Source organism: Mirounga leonina, unplaced genomic scaffold (assembly GCF_011800145.1).
Source record: "Mirounga leonina isolate KUSES-001 unplaced genomic scaffold, KU_Mleo_1.0 Mir_172, whole genome shotgun sequence".
NCBI lineage: Eukaryota > Metazoa > Chordata > Mammalia > Carnivora > Phocidae > Mirounga > Mirounga leonina.
The window spans coordinates 3,179,721-3,192,379 of record NW_023270442.1 but is presented as its reverse complement, the minus strand read 5'-3'; the positions used below and the strand labels follow the sequence as shown (position 1 = coordinate 3,192,379).

Genomic DNA, 12,659 nt, shown 5'->3' with positions numbered 1-12,659 from the left:
GATAAAGATAATGAGTTAAATAAAAGTGAAAGCACACTGTAATCATTGCATATACTTAGGGATATTTAGGATACAGAGAAAAAGACCTTAACTCAAACTGGCTTAAGCTAAGGAATGTGTTAATTTCTCTAATTGAAAATTTCAAAGGAATGGATGGCTTTGACACAACTTCTTTTAAATATTATTTGAGAGAGAGAGAGAGAGAGTGTGTGTGCTTGGGGGAGGGGCAGAGGGAGAAGGAAAGAGTTTCCCCGCTGAGCACAGAGCCCCAACGTAGGGCTTGATCTCATGACCATGAGATCATTACCTGAGCCGAAATCAAGAGTCAGACGCTCAACCAACTGAGTCACCCAGGTACCCCAACACAACTTCTTTTAGAGGTTCAACTAATGTCATTAAATTTGGTTTCCTTCCATCAATTGATTCTGTTTCTTTAGGCTACCTTTTTCAGACAGGAAACCACATGTGATTACAAGATTGGGACTCAAATTTGGGACTCAAGATGGGATTAACATCCTCATCTAATATTTACCCTGATATTCCCTGCCAAAACCCAAGTATATCTCTTTGCGTGGGATTGTGTCTCTTGCCCAGCCTTGAACATAGAGCAACATTCTGGTAGTGTGAAAACTGTTGTACTCCTGGCTCACACAGTCCATATGTGCTAAAAGAAGAAAAAATGGAAAAGAAACCAGTTAGTTAAAGCAACAAATTACCATGGCAATGATAAGACAATAATAAGATACAGTTAAAAAATAGCCTTGGTGTGATTGGTATCAGTAGTGAATAGTCATCAAAATGAATTAAAGCCAATGACTTTAAAAATGATAAAACTATATATGTTTTTAAAATAGTAAATCTTATAAAGGTATATATTTTGGCTACTATTTTCATGTAGGCCCAAGACAATTCTTAAAGCATAATGTTCTCAAAAGTATCTTTCTTTCCCAAAACACAGCACAATAAACATTCGACTTCCCATTGTTGCTTTTGTAAAGCAAATATTTAAAGATACTTGCAAAATAATCTGATGTCACAATTCCATTTTTAACAGTTTTTCCTTCAATTTTATATGCTTGTATCAACAGTAAATTTTTGAGACACTCAGAGCATGCTGTTACTGGTTGTCTTCTTCCCCTAAAGGACGTTAGATGTACATCGTTCTTAGATTTCCATTTTTGCCTCCTTTAAAGTACAGTGAGGGACTTCCAGTCCAGACAAGATAGTATAGACTCATGTCTCCCTATTCTTTCCTGTTCCTCTCCACAAAGTACAACTATAAACCCTGGAAATAACTCAAGAGACAACGAAGACAGAGCACTGACTGACAGGCAGTAAGCAGGTGAGTGGGTTAAAGAGGCCAAGACCTGAACAACAACACAGAGGCAGTTTGGCTGCACCCCCACAACACACACACACACACACACACACACAGAGGCCACCCAGACCCCATGTCTTCAGACCTCCAGCCTAGCCACAGAAGGCGGTCCAGGGAGGCTGATTTCCTTCCTGAATCAAAAGAGAATCCCTCTGACAGCATCAGGGGTAAGGAGGTCACTTGGGAACCCCATGAACAAGCAGCCAGCAGCGGGAGCATTCTTCTTTCCTGCCAAATGTCAGACAATCCTCTCAGCAGCCTGTTTCCCCTCTTTCCTGTCCAGAGACTCTGGCGGCTTGCGGTAGGAGGAAGTGGGGGTTTTAGTGGAACCTCACCAAATCCCTCTGCTAACCTCCCAATCTGGGGAATCCCCTACTGCCCCCCTGCCCAGCTCCTGGCAGCGTGATCAAGGGAAAGGAGACTGCCAGTTGCAACAGATAACCAAGTCAATCGAGACGGAATTCAGAACTGCAAAGCTCTGAAAAGTCCACTGACAGCCTACAAAAGTCAGCTAAGACTTGGGGCCTAAACCTAAATAAGGAGAATAAATAAAGGTAAAAACAATGAAATAGGTGTGCCTCGGGGGCTCAGTAGGTTGAGCTTCTGACTCTTAGTTTCAGCTGGGGTAGGGATCTCAGGTGGGATTGAGTCTGCAGGGACCCTGTGCTCAGCCTGGAGTCTGCTTGCCCCCCGACCCGTTCCCTCTGTTCCTGACCACCCCACCCCCCAGTCCCACTCATGCTCACGGCTCTCTCTAAATAATAATAATTAAAAAAAAAAGTGAAATAAGCCCAGAGTCTCCTAATTGTGGGGACATAAAACTTCCCTGGATTTCTCAGTATTCCCATAAAAAGGGCATAGTTTCCTAAAACTCTTTATATACCATGAAAATTAGATCTGTAGCCATCGATCTACTTGATTTTTCTGATGTGAAATTATAGTAAAATTTCTTCTCTCTAAGAGGACCAAATGATTATACTCTGGTTAGGTTTCAAGATAAGCCACCAAGGAGGAGCCCTGAGCACTGGGGGTTATTTTCCTCAATATTTACATTTCAAGGAAGAATGAGTTTCTGGACCTTGAAAGAGTTCTTCCTTACAGTCTGAGAAGTTGGGCTATCTGGCAAATGTCTGGAATAAAGATACAATGTCAGGAATGCAGGAATATCAACCTCTTTCCCCGTTTCTATAAGCAGGTAATTTTTTTTCCTTCTCCCTCACCTATGAAGAGTGAAGCCACTCACAAAGCAAAACAATCCTGTGGGTATCATCTTGCTGCCCTAGGAGTAAGATAAAGTCCCCTAGGGGGACTGACCACTTCTTATTTACTATAATAAAAGAAGTCAACTGATGCCAACACTGAAATGAATTATCTCACAAGGATCTTAAAGCACCTATCATAAAAATGCTTCAGTGATCAATTACAGATTCTCTTGAAACAGATTAAAAAAAAAAAAATCCCAACAAAGAACTATGATTTGTAAAGCAATCAAATATATATATATTAGAACTGAAAATTAGAATCAAATTGATATTATATACCTGGAAAATAGAATAAAAGATACTTTTGAAAACCCACTAGATGGACTCAATAGTAGAGATGACAAAGGATAGAATCAATAAGCTTAAAGCCAGAGCGATAAAATTTACCTAGTATGATCAATAGAGAGAAAAAATAGCTGAAAAATATTTAACTCAGCCACAGGGACCAGTAGAACCCTGCTTCTTAAAAATCCCACATATGCATCTTCAGAGTCCCGCAGGAGAAAAGAAAGAGAGTGGAGCTAAATGAGCATTTGAATAAATTATGGCTGAAAACTTGCCAAAGTTGGCAAAATATGCAAACCTACAGATCCAAGAAACTGAGCGGATCCCTGACAGTTAAATCAAAAACAAAACAAACAAACAAAAAACCCACAAACAAACAACAACAAATAGATGTAATTAAATTTTGGAAAACTAAAGGGAAAGGAACCTAAATGGAAATGAGGTTTCCACACTTCGTGCAAACTGGGAAAATGTTATTAGTAGATTGCTATAAATCAAGTATGTATTTTGTAATATCCAGAGCAGCCACTGGGAAACTCTACAAAGAGATACATCCAAAACCACTGTAAAGAAAGTGAAAACTCAAGCGTACTTTTAAAGCAGCCTAATCAAATGTTTTTCTTCCTGATTTTGACATTCCTCCCTTTTTTTTTTTTTTTTTTTTTTTTGAGAAGGAGCATGCTTTATTGGGGAGAAAGTACTCCATGTGAGCAGCAGATGAAGGCAGTCTGGTGGGTATTATACGCATCACCTTAAAAAGATACACAGTAGGTTCTGATAAGAAAGAGCAGCTGGAACATGGGTTCCCCTGGGCAGCTTCCCCAGTCTCATCCCTCGGCTGGGGAGGGGGGTGGTTAGGACACTCCCAACCATTTCCTTGAAGGAAACTGTGGTCTGCTGGAGATAGAGCCCCATAGGGGTGCCTTCTTGTGTTTTTGCTGTTGTTGTTGTTGTTGTTTTTATAACGAACACTTTCTTTAGATTTTATTAAACTTCATTTGTTAATTTCATTCTACATTCTCTCAAGGCCACCAGACTAGCTTCTGTACAGATTGCCTTGACGTGGGCACCAGAGAGGTCATCTTTAGCCTTGATCAAGTCGTCCAGGGTTACATCCTCGGCCAGCATCATCCTGCTTGCGTGGATCTGAAAAATGTCCTTCCTAGTCTTTTCATCAGGCCAGAGAAACTCGATCTTTCTATCAACAGAGCCTGATTTAGTAAGTGCTAGATCCAAAGTTTCTATTCGGTTTGTGGCCATAATAACCTTTGCATCAACCTTTGAATCAAATCCATCCAACTGCCTCAACAGTTCCAACATTTTCCGTTGAATTTCTCTCTCACTACCAGAATTTGAGTCATATGTTTTGTTCCAATGGAATCAATTTCATCAATAGACAATGATGCATGGTGCATATTCTTCAGCAACTTGAAACGATTCCCCAACGAGATTGGGGCCATCATCTAGGTACTTCTGAATATATTCAGAGCCAACCACTCTCAAGAAAGTGGCTGAGGTTTGGTTTGCTATGGCTTTGCCTAATAAGGTTTTACCTTTGCCAGGTGATATGTCCCCATTTTTACAATTGCTGTTTCCACACTTTTTTTTTTAATTTTTTTATTAACATATAATGTATTATTTGTTTCAGGGGTTCAGGTCTGTGATTCATCAGTCCTACACAGTTCATAGTGCTCACCATAGCATATACCCTCCCCAGTGTCCATCCCCAGCCACCCCATCCCTCCCACCCCCCTCCACTCCAGTAACCCTCAGTTTGTTTCCTGAGATTAAGAGTCTCTTATGGTTTGTCTCCTTCTCTGGTTTCATCTTGTTTCATTTTCCCCTCCCTTCCCCTATGATCCTTTGTCTTGTTTCTCAAATTCCTCATATCAGTGAGATCATATGATACTTGTCTTTCTCTGATTGACTTATTTCGCTTAGCATAATACCCTCTAGTTCCATCCACATGGTTGCAAATGGCAAGATTTCACTTTTGATGGCTGCATAATATTCCATTGTATTTATACACAACATCTTCTTTATCCATTCATCTGTTGATGGACATCTAGGCTCTTTCCATAGTTTGGCTATCGTGGACATTGCTGCTATAAACATTGGGGTGCATGTGCCCCTTTGGATCACTACATTCAAATGCTTCTTCTGAATCTATTGAAATTATCATATGGTTTTTATCATCTCTTGTTGATGCATCACTTTGATTTGTGAATATTGAACCACACTTACATACCAGAAATAAATTCCACTTGATCATGGTGATTTTTTTTTTTTTTTAGTGTATTGTTGATTCAGTTCACTAATATTTTGTTGAGGATTTTTTGCATCTATCTCATCAGAGACACTAGCCTATAGTTTTCTTTTTTGTAGTGTCTTTATCTGGTTTTGATATCAGAGTAATGTTGGCCTTGTAGAATAAATTTGGAAGCTTTCCATCCTCTTCCATTTTTTGGAATAGTTTGAGAAGAATAGCTGTTAACTCTTCTTTAAATGTTTAGCTGAATTCAGTTTTGAAGCCCTGGACTTTTGTTTGTTGGAAGTTTTTGGTTACTGATTCAATTTCATTGCTGGTAGTCAGTCTGTTCAAATTTTTTTTAATTTTTTCCTGGTTCAGTTTTGGGAGGTTATATGTTTCTAAGAATTTATCCATTTCTTTTCAGTTGTCTAATTTGTTGGCATATAATTTTACTATGGTGTCAGTTGTCATTTCTCTTTTCTGATTTTGATTTTCGAGTGTTCTCTCTTTCTTGATGCAAGATTTTCTTCTCTTGTTTTTTTAGTTTCTATTTTATTTCTATTTATTTCTATTATTTGTATTATTTTATTTCTATTTATTATTTCTTTCCTTCCACTGGTTTTGGATTTTGTTTGTTCTTTTTCTAGCTCTTTAGATGTAAGGTTAGGTTGTTTTTTTGAAATTTTTTTTTGTTTCTTGAAGTAGGCCTGCATTACTATAAACTTCCCTCTTAGAACCATTTTTGCTGCATCCCAAAGATTTTAGACTGTTGTGTTTTCATTTTCATTTGTCTTCATGTATTTTTTTTTTATTTCCCTTTTGATTTTTTTGTTGACCCATTCATTGTTTAGTAGCATTTAACCTCCATGCAGTTGTGTTCTTTCCAGATTTTTTCTTGTGGTTGATTTCCAGTTTCATAGACTTGTGGTTGGAAAAAGTACAAGGTATGACTTCATCTTTTTTTTAATTTGTTGAGACTTGTTTTGTGTCCTAATGTATGGTTTTGTTATACTTTTTTTTTTTTTAAGAGCAATTCTCAGCTCACAACAAAATGGAAAAGAGATACAGAGATTTCCCATATATTTCCTGTTCCCACACATGCAGAGCCTCCCCTATTATCAATAACAATCACCAGAGTGGTACATTTGTTACCAACAATGAATCTACAGTGACACATCATAATCAACCAAAGTCCATAGTTCACCTTAGGGCTCATTTTGATGTTGTATTCTACAGAATTGGAAAAATATATAATGACATATGTACATCATTATAGTACCATATGGAATATTTTCTATGCCCTCAATATTCTCTGTGCTCTGCCTATTCATCTCTCCCTCACTCCCATAGATGGCAACCACTGACCTTTGCATTGTCTCCATGGTTTTGTCTTTTCCACAATGTCATATAGTTGGAATCATGCACTATGTAGCCTTCTTAGATTAGTTACTTTCACTGAGTAATTTAAGTTTCCTGCATGTATTTTCATGGCTTGATAGCTCATTTATTTTGGTGCTGAATAATATTTGTCTGGAAATGCCACAGTTTATCCATTTACCTATGAAAGGACATCTTGGTTGCTTCCAAATTTTGGCATTTATGAATAAAGTCACCAAATAAACATAGATGTTTATAGATCTATGTGCAGGTTTTTGTATAAACATGTTTTCAACTCCTTTGAGTAAGTACCTTGGAACACAGTTGCTGGATAACATGGTAAGAATGTGTTTAGTTTTGTAAGAAAACACTAAAATGTCTTCCAAAATGGTTGTACAATCTTGCATTCCCATCAGTAATGTATGAGAATTCCTGTTGCTTTCCAGTGTTCAGTGTTATCAGTGTCCTGGATTCGTGGTCATTCTAATAGGTGTGTATAAGATTACATTATTGTTTTGACTTGCATTTCCCTGATATTGTATCATGTGGATAATCTTTTCACATGCTTATTAGCTATCTATATATCTCCTTTGGTGAGGTATATGTTAGTCTTTAGTCCATTTTTTAATGAAGTTGTTTGTTTTCTTATTGTTGAATTTTAAGAGTTTTTTTTTTTAATATATTTTGGGTAATAGTCTGTTATCAAATGTGTATTTTGCAAATGTCTTCTCCTGGTCTATAGCTTCTCTTCTTTTTTTCTTTATTTATTTACTTGAGAGAGAGAGAGAGAGCGCATGAGAGTAGGGGGAGGGGCAGAGGGAGAGAATCTTCAAGCAGACTCCCGAATGAGCAGAGCCCAATGTGGAGCTCAATCCCACAACCTGTGAAATCATGACCTGAGCTGAAACCAAGAGTTGGACACTTAACCAACTGAGCCACCCAGGTGCCCCTGTGGCTTCTCTCCTTATTCTCTTGACATTGTCTTTTACAAAGCAGAAGTATTTAACTTTAATGAAGTCCAGCTTATAAATTATTTCTTTTATGGATTGTGTCTTTGGTGTCATATGTAAACAGTCTTGCCATACCAAAGGTCATCTAAATTTTCTCTTATGTTATCTTCTAAGAGTTTTATAGTTGTGCATTTCACATTTAGGTCTATTACATTTCATTCATTCATTCACTCATTCTTTCTTAATGAACTGACAAAGGTAATTTATTTTACTTCCTTTTATTTCACCTTGAGTTTTAAGCGATGGTGCTGTTTTCACAATCATCACTTTTGAATATAATTTTTAAGCTACAACTCTCACTCACTTTAATTAAAACTTAATTTTCTATCATAGGTACATTAAAATATCTCCAAACTCCAAAATAAATATCCCACTTCATTTAGAAAGAAATTCAGTTTTCTTAATTGTCAGAATAAAATAAGGCTTTTTCAGATGGGATATCAAAGAAAGTGAACAAAGGCTAAATTATGGTAATGTTTTATAGTGTATTTCATTAGTTATTCTTAGTAGTTGGAATTTCCCATCTAGAAATTGAAGGGCATTTGATGAATAATGTTTTGATATCTTCAGTGAAAAATGCATGTTCTTTTTTGGAGAAGTTATAACTTGACCTCATCAATTGTTACAGTGCACAAATTTTGTTGTATTTTCATCAGAGCCATAGAAATGTATGTTTCGTTTTGACAACCTTGTTGAGGCATAATTAGTAAACGCTAGAATGTACATGTGTATTTATACAATATGACTATTTTTGTCAAATGTACATAACTGTGAAAGAATCGAAACAATTAAGAAAATAAATAGATGTATCATCCCCCCAAATCTGTCCTGTACTACTTTGTAATCTCTTCCTTCTGCTCCACCTCAGTTTCCCCACACCCCAAGGACCACTGATACTTAATTCACTATGGATTAGGTTACATTTCCTAAAATTTGTTTTGTTTTGTTTTGTTTTTGTTTCTGTTTTTTTTTTTTAATAAATGGAATCACAAAGCCTATTCTCTTGTTTCTGAATTGTTTCACTCAAGAAATAATTTTGAGAATCATGTACATTGTTTATTGCAATAATTCACTTCTTTTTTTTTAATTCATATATAATGGATATATAACATTGTATAGGTTTAAGGTATACTTTACTGGGTAAAATGTTATCTAATCACTTAACAACTTTAAAGTATACAATACAGTATTTTTGACTATAACCACAATGCTGGGCATTAAATCTCCAGAACTTATTCATCCTCTGACTGCAAATTTGTACCCTTTTACCAACATTACCCAATTTCCTCACTCAGTCCCTACCCTTGGTAACCATCATTATACTCTCTGCTTCTACAAGATCAGCTTTTTGAGATTCTACATATAATTGATATCACACAGTATTTGTCTTTCTCTACCTGACTTATTTCACTTAACATAGTGCCCTCAATGTTCATGATGTTGTCACAAATAACAGAATGTTCTACTTTCTTATGCATATCATATTCTATTGTGTATAAACACTTTATATATATACTATATATCACATCTTCTTTGCCCATCTATCCATTTATGGGTACTTAAGTTGTTTCCATATTTTGGATCATACAACTCAATAAAAAGCAAATAATCTGATTAAAAAATGGGTAGAGGAACTGAATAGACATATATCCAAAAATATACACAAATGGCCAATAGGTATATGAAAAGATGCTCAACATCAATAATCATCAGGGAAATGAAAATAAAAACTACAAAGAGATGTCACCTCACACCTGTTAGAATGACTATTATCAAGAAGACACGAGATAACAAAGTGTTGACAAGAATGTGGAGAAAAGGGAACACTTGTGCACTGTTGGTGAGAATATAGCCACTATGTATACAGTATAAAGGTTCCTGAAGAAATGAAAATTTGAACTACTATGTGATCCAACAAGTCCTTTTGGGTATGTATACCAAGGAAATGAAAACATGGTATCAAAAAGATATCAGCATTACCATGTTTTTTGCTGTACTATTCATGATAGTTCACTCTTTTTATTGGTAGCTAGCATTGCGTCTGTATTAATATCAGACAAAGTAGATTTCAGAGCAAAAAATTTTGTGAGGGATAAACAAGATCTTTTCACAATGATAAAAGAGCCAATTCATCAGGAAGACATAACAATTCTAAATATTTCTATATCTAATAGTGAGATTCAAAACAAAAGCAGCAAAAACTGATAGAACTGCAAGGAGAAATAGACAAATTCACAACTACAGTTGCAGATTTTAACACCATTCTGTGAATAATGGATAGAACCAGAAGACATAAAATCAGTAAGGATGTAGACCCCTTACGTAGCATTATCAACCAAAGTGACATAATTTTATTAAACTATTCATAGAACACTCCACAAAAATGCGGCAGCAAACACATTCTTTTCAAGTTTAGAAAGAATATTTGCCAAGATAGATGATATTCCATGTCATAAAATAAGCCCCAATAAATTTAAAAGTAGTTAAGCCATAACAAAGTGTGTTCTCTGAACATTATTTGATTTTTCATTCACTTATTATGTACACTGAAAATCACAATTATTGCTCAATTTGTAAAGTATAGGATACTTTAAAATCTGGATAAATGGTAAAATAACTAATTTGACATCTCCAAGAAATATGGGTTATTATAAATACATGTTTTTAAATCCATGACTTATGAATAATTTCGTGTCAACAGGAGGAGATAGAACAGACTGTTAAAAAAAAAAAAAAAGTAGCCAGTTCTCTCCTTTAAAATATTACTGATTTTTAAATATCACTGATTATTTAAAGTAATAGGTTCTCCAAACATTCTTAGACTGCAGAATTGGATTTTGAATGTTCCTTAGCACTCTGGAGTAAAAAGAAGGTAGGTGATTATTCAAATTAATTTTATTTGAGGTTGACCATTTTTTCTCTGAATTTTAAATAGTCAGGCTTTAACATATGTTCTATAATGTTGTTCCTTATATTTTTTAGATGGTACATATTTTATTTCTTACGTTTAAATATATCATCAGCAAATATATTTTAAAGTTATGTAGCTGATTCTATAAATATTGCTTTATTGTCAAATTTAATGTATATATGCAGAGCATAACTAAAGTTCTTGAGTTTAAACCAGTTATATTCAGAGATTAATTTTAAATTCATCATTAATAAATGTTCTCTCTTGATATGTGATGCTTAATGGAAAAAATCGGAATAGAAGTTGCTTGACCTGAATTTGAATCTTGTTTCTGCTACTTCCCAGATACATAAAACCAAGAAAAACTATTTCATCTTTCTGCAGATCAGAATTTTAGATATAAAAATAATGGGAATTAACAGCAAGATGTCTAGTACCCATATAAACCCTATTGTTTATTTCATTCTATTCTATGATTTTCTTTCTGAGTGTAAAACCTCTTTCTATCTATTGCAATTTTAATATTTTGAGCCATTTCACTGCTTGGTAGGATATATTTTATTTGTCACTGCTAATCCATCATGCCTCTTGATGAAATCCTCTCTCACAGTAACTCGGTGGGCACAAAGTTTGGAAGTTGTCATATTAACAAGAGTAATGCAAGCAGAGTCTTGATAAATAATTGCACACTGGAATTTCTGCTCCTGAAAAACTCTCTTTTGAAAGCCATTCACCATACTCTAGAGATGTTTGTATTGGTCTACAGAATGATTTTTTTTTTTAAAGATTTTATTTATTTATTTGAGAGAGAGAATGAAAGACAGAGAGCATGAGAGGGAGGAGGGTCAGAGGGAGAAGCAGACTCCCTGCTGAGCAGGGAGCCTGATGTGGGACTCGATCCAGGGACTCCAGGATCATGACCTGAGCCGAAGGCAGTCGCTCAACCAACTGAGCCACCCAGGCGCCCTGGTCTACAGAATGATTTGAAGCCCTGTGGAGAAAGACCTAGAGAATGAGAGAACATTTTCCACATTCTAGTTTCCCCTGAGGTGCAGCTGAATGAGGCTGTGTAACTGACCTCAGAACATCTCTAGGGCAAAAAAAAAAAAAAAAAAAAAATCAAACTGAGCAAAGCCAACACAGAAAAATCAGAATATAATACAGTGTGGTTGCTTTACCATTATATTTGGCAATGGTTTATAATGTAGATTGATGGGCAGAGCAATAACCCCCAAAGGATGTCTAGGTCCTAATCCCTAAGTCCTGCAAATATATTGCCTTACATGGGCGGGGGAAAAAAAATGGCTTTGCGGATTTGATTAAGTTAGGAGTTATGAGAAGGGGGGATTATGTTGGATAATCCAGGTGGACTCAAAATGATCACAGGCTTTTTAACAAGAAATAGGGAGGCAGGGAGTATGCGTCAGAGAAGGCATGTTGATAAAAACAGGGGTTTGAATGATACCATTGCTGGCTTTGCAGAAAGAAGGGTTGTGTGAGTCCAGGAATGTGGGCAGTTTTCATGTTATTAACTGAATATTTATATCCCCCTCAAATTTTTATGTTGAAACTATTATCTCCAGTGTGGTGGTATTTAGAGGTAAAGCATGTGGGAGGTAATTAGGGTTAGATTAGGTCATGAGAGTCAAGTCTTCATGTTAAGGTTAATGCCCTCATAAAAAGAGAATTATAGGGCGCCTGGGTGGCTCAGTTGGTTAAGCGACTGCCTTCGGGTCAGGTCATGATCCTGGGGTCCCAGGATTGAGTCCCGCATCGGGCTCTCTGCTCGGCAGGGAGCCTGCTTCTCCCTCTGACCCTCCCCCCTCTCATGTGCTCTCTGTCTCTCTCATTCTCTCTGTCTCAGATAAATAAATAAAATCTTAAAAAAAAAAAAAGAGAATTATAAATGAGATCTTCCCCCATTCTTTCTTTCTGTCCCCCTCCCTCTTTCCCTCCCTCCACCCACCCCCTCTTCTTTTACTGTCTGAATGTACACACCAAGGAAAGGCCATGTAAGGACATAACCAGAAAGAGGGACTTCACCAAGAACCCACCCATGCTGGCACCCTAATTTCAGACTTTCAGCATCCAGAACTGTAAGAAATAAATGTTTGTTGTTTTAGCCACAGATACTTTGGTAACTTGTTACAGTAGCTTGAACTAAGACATTCTAGAAGCCTTCAGA

The 12,659-nt window shown here is 36.3% G+C and overlaps 1 pseudogene; it reads right to left on the bottom strand.

Annotated features, from left to right (window-relative positions):
* Positions 1–3,764: 3,764 nt before the first annotated feature.
* On the bottom strand, positions 3,765–11,211 carry LOC118018740 (annotated as a pseudogene).
* Between the last annotated feature and the right edge of the window lie 1,448 nt (positions 11,212–12,659).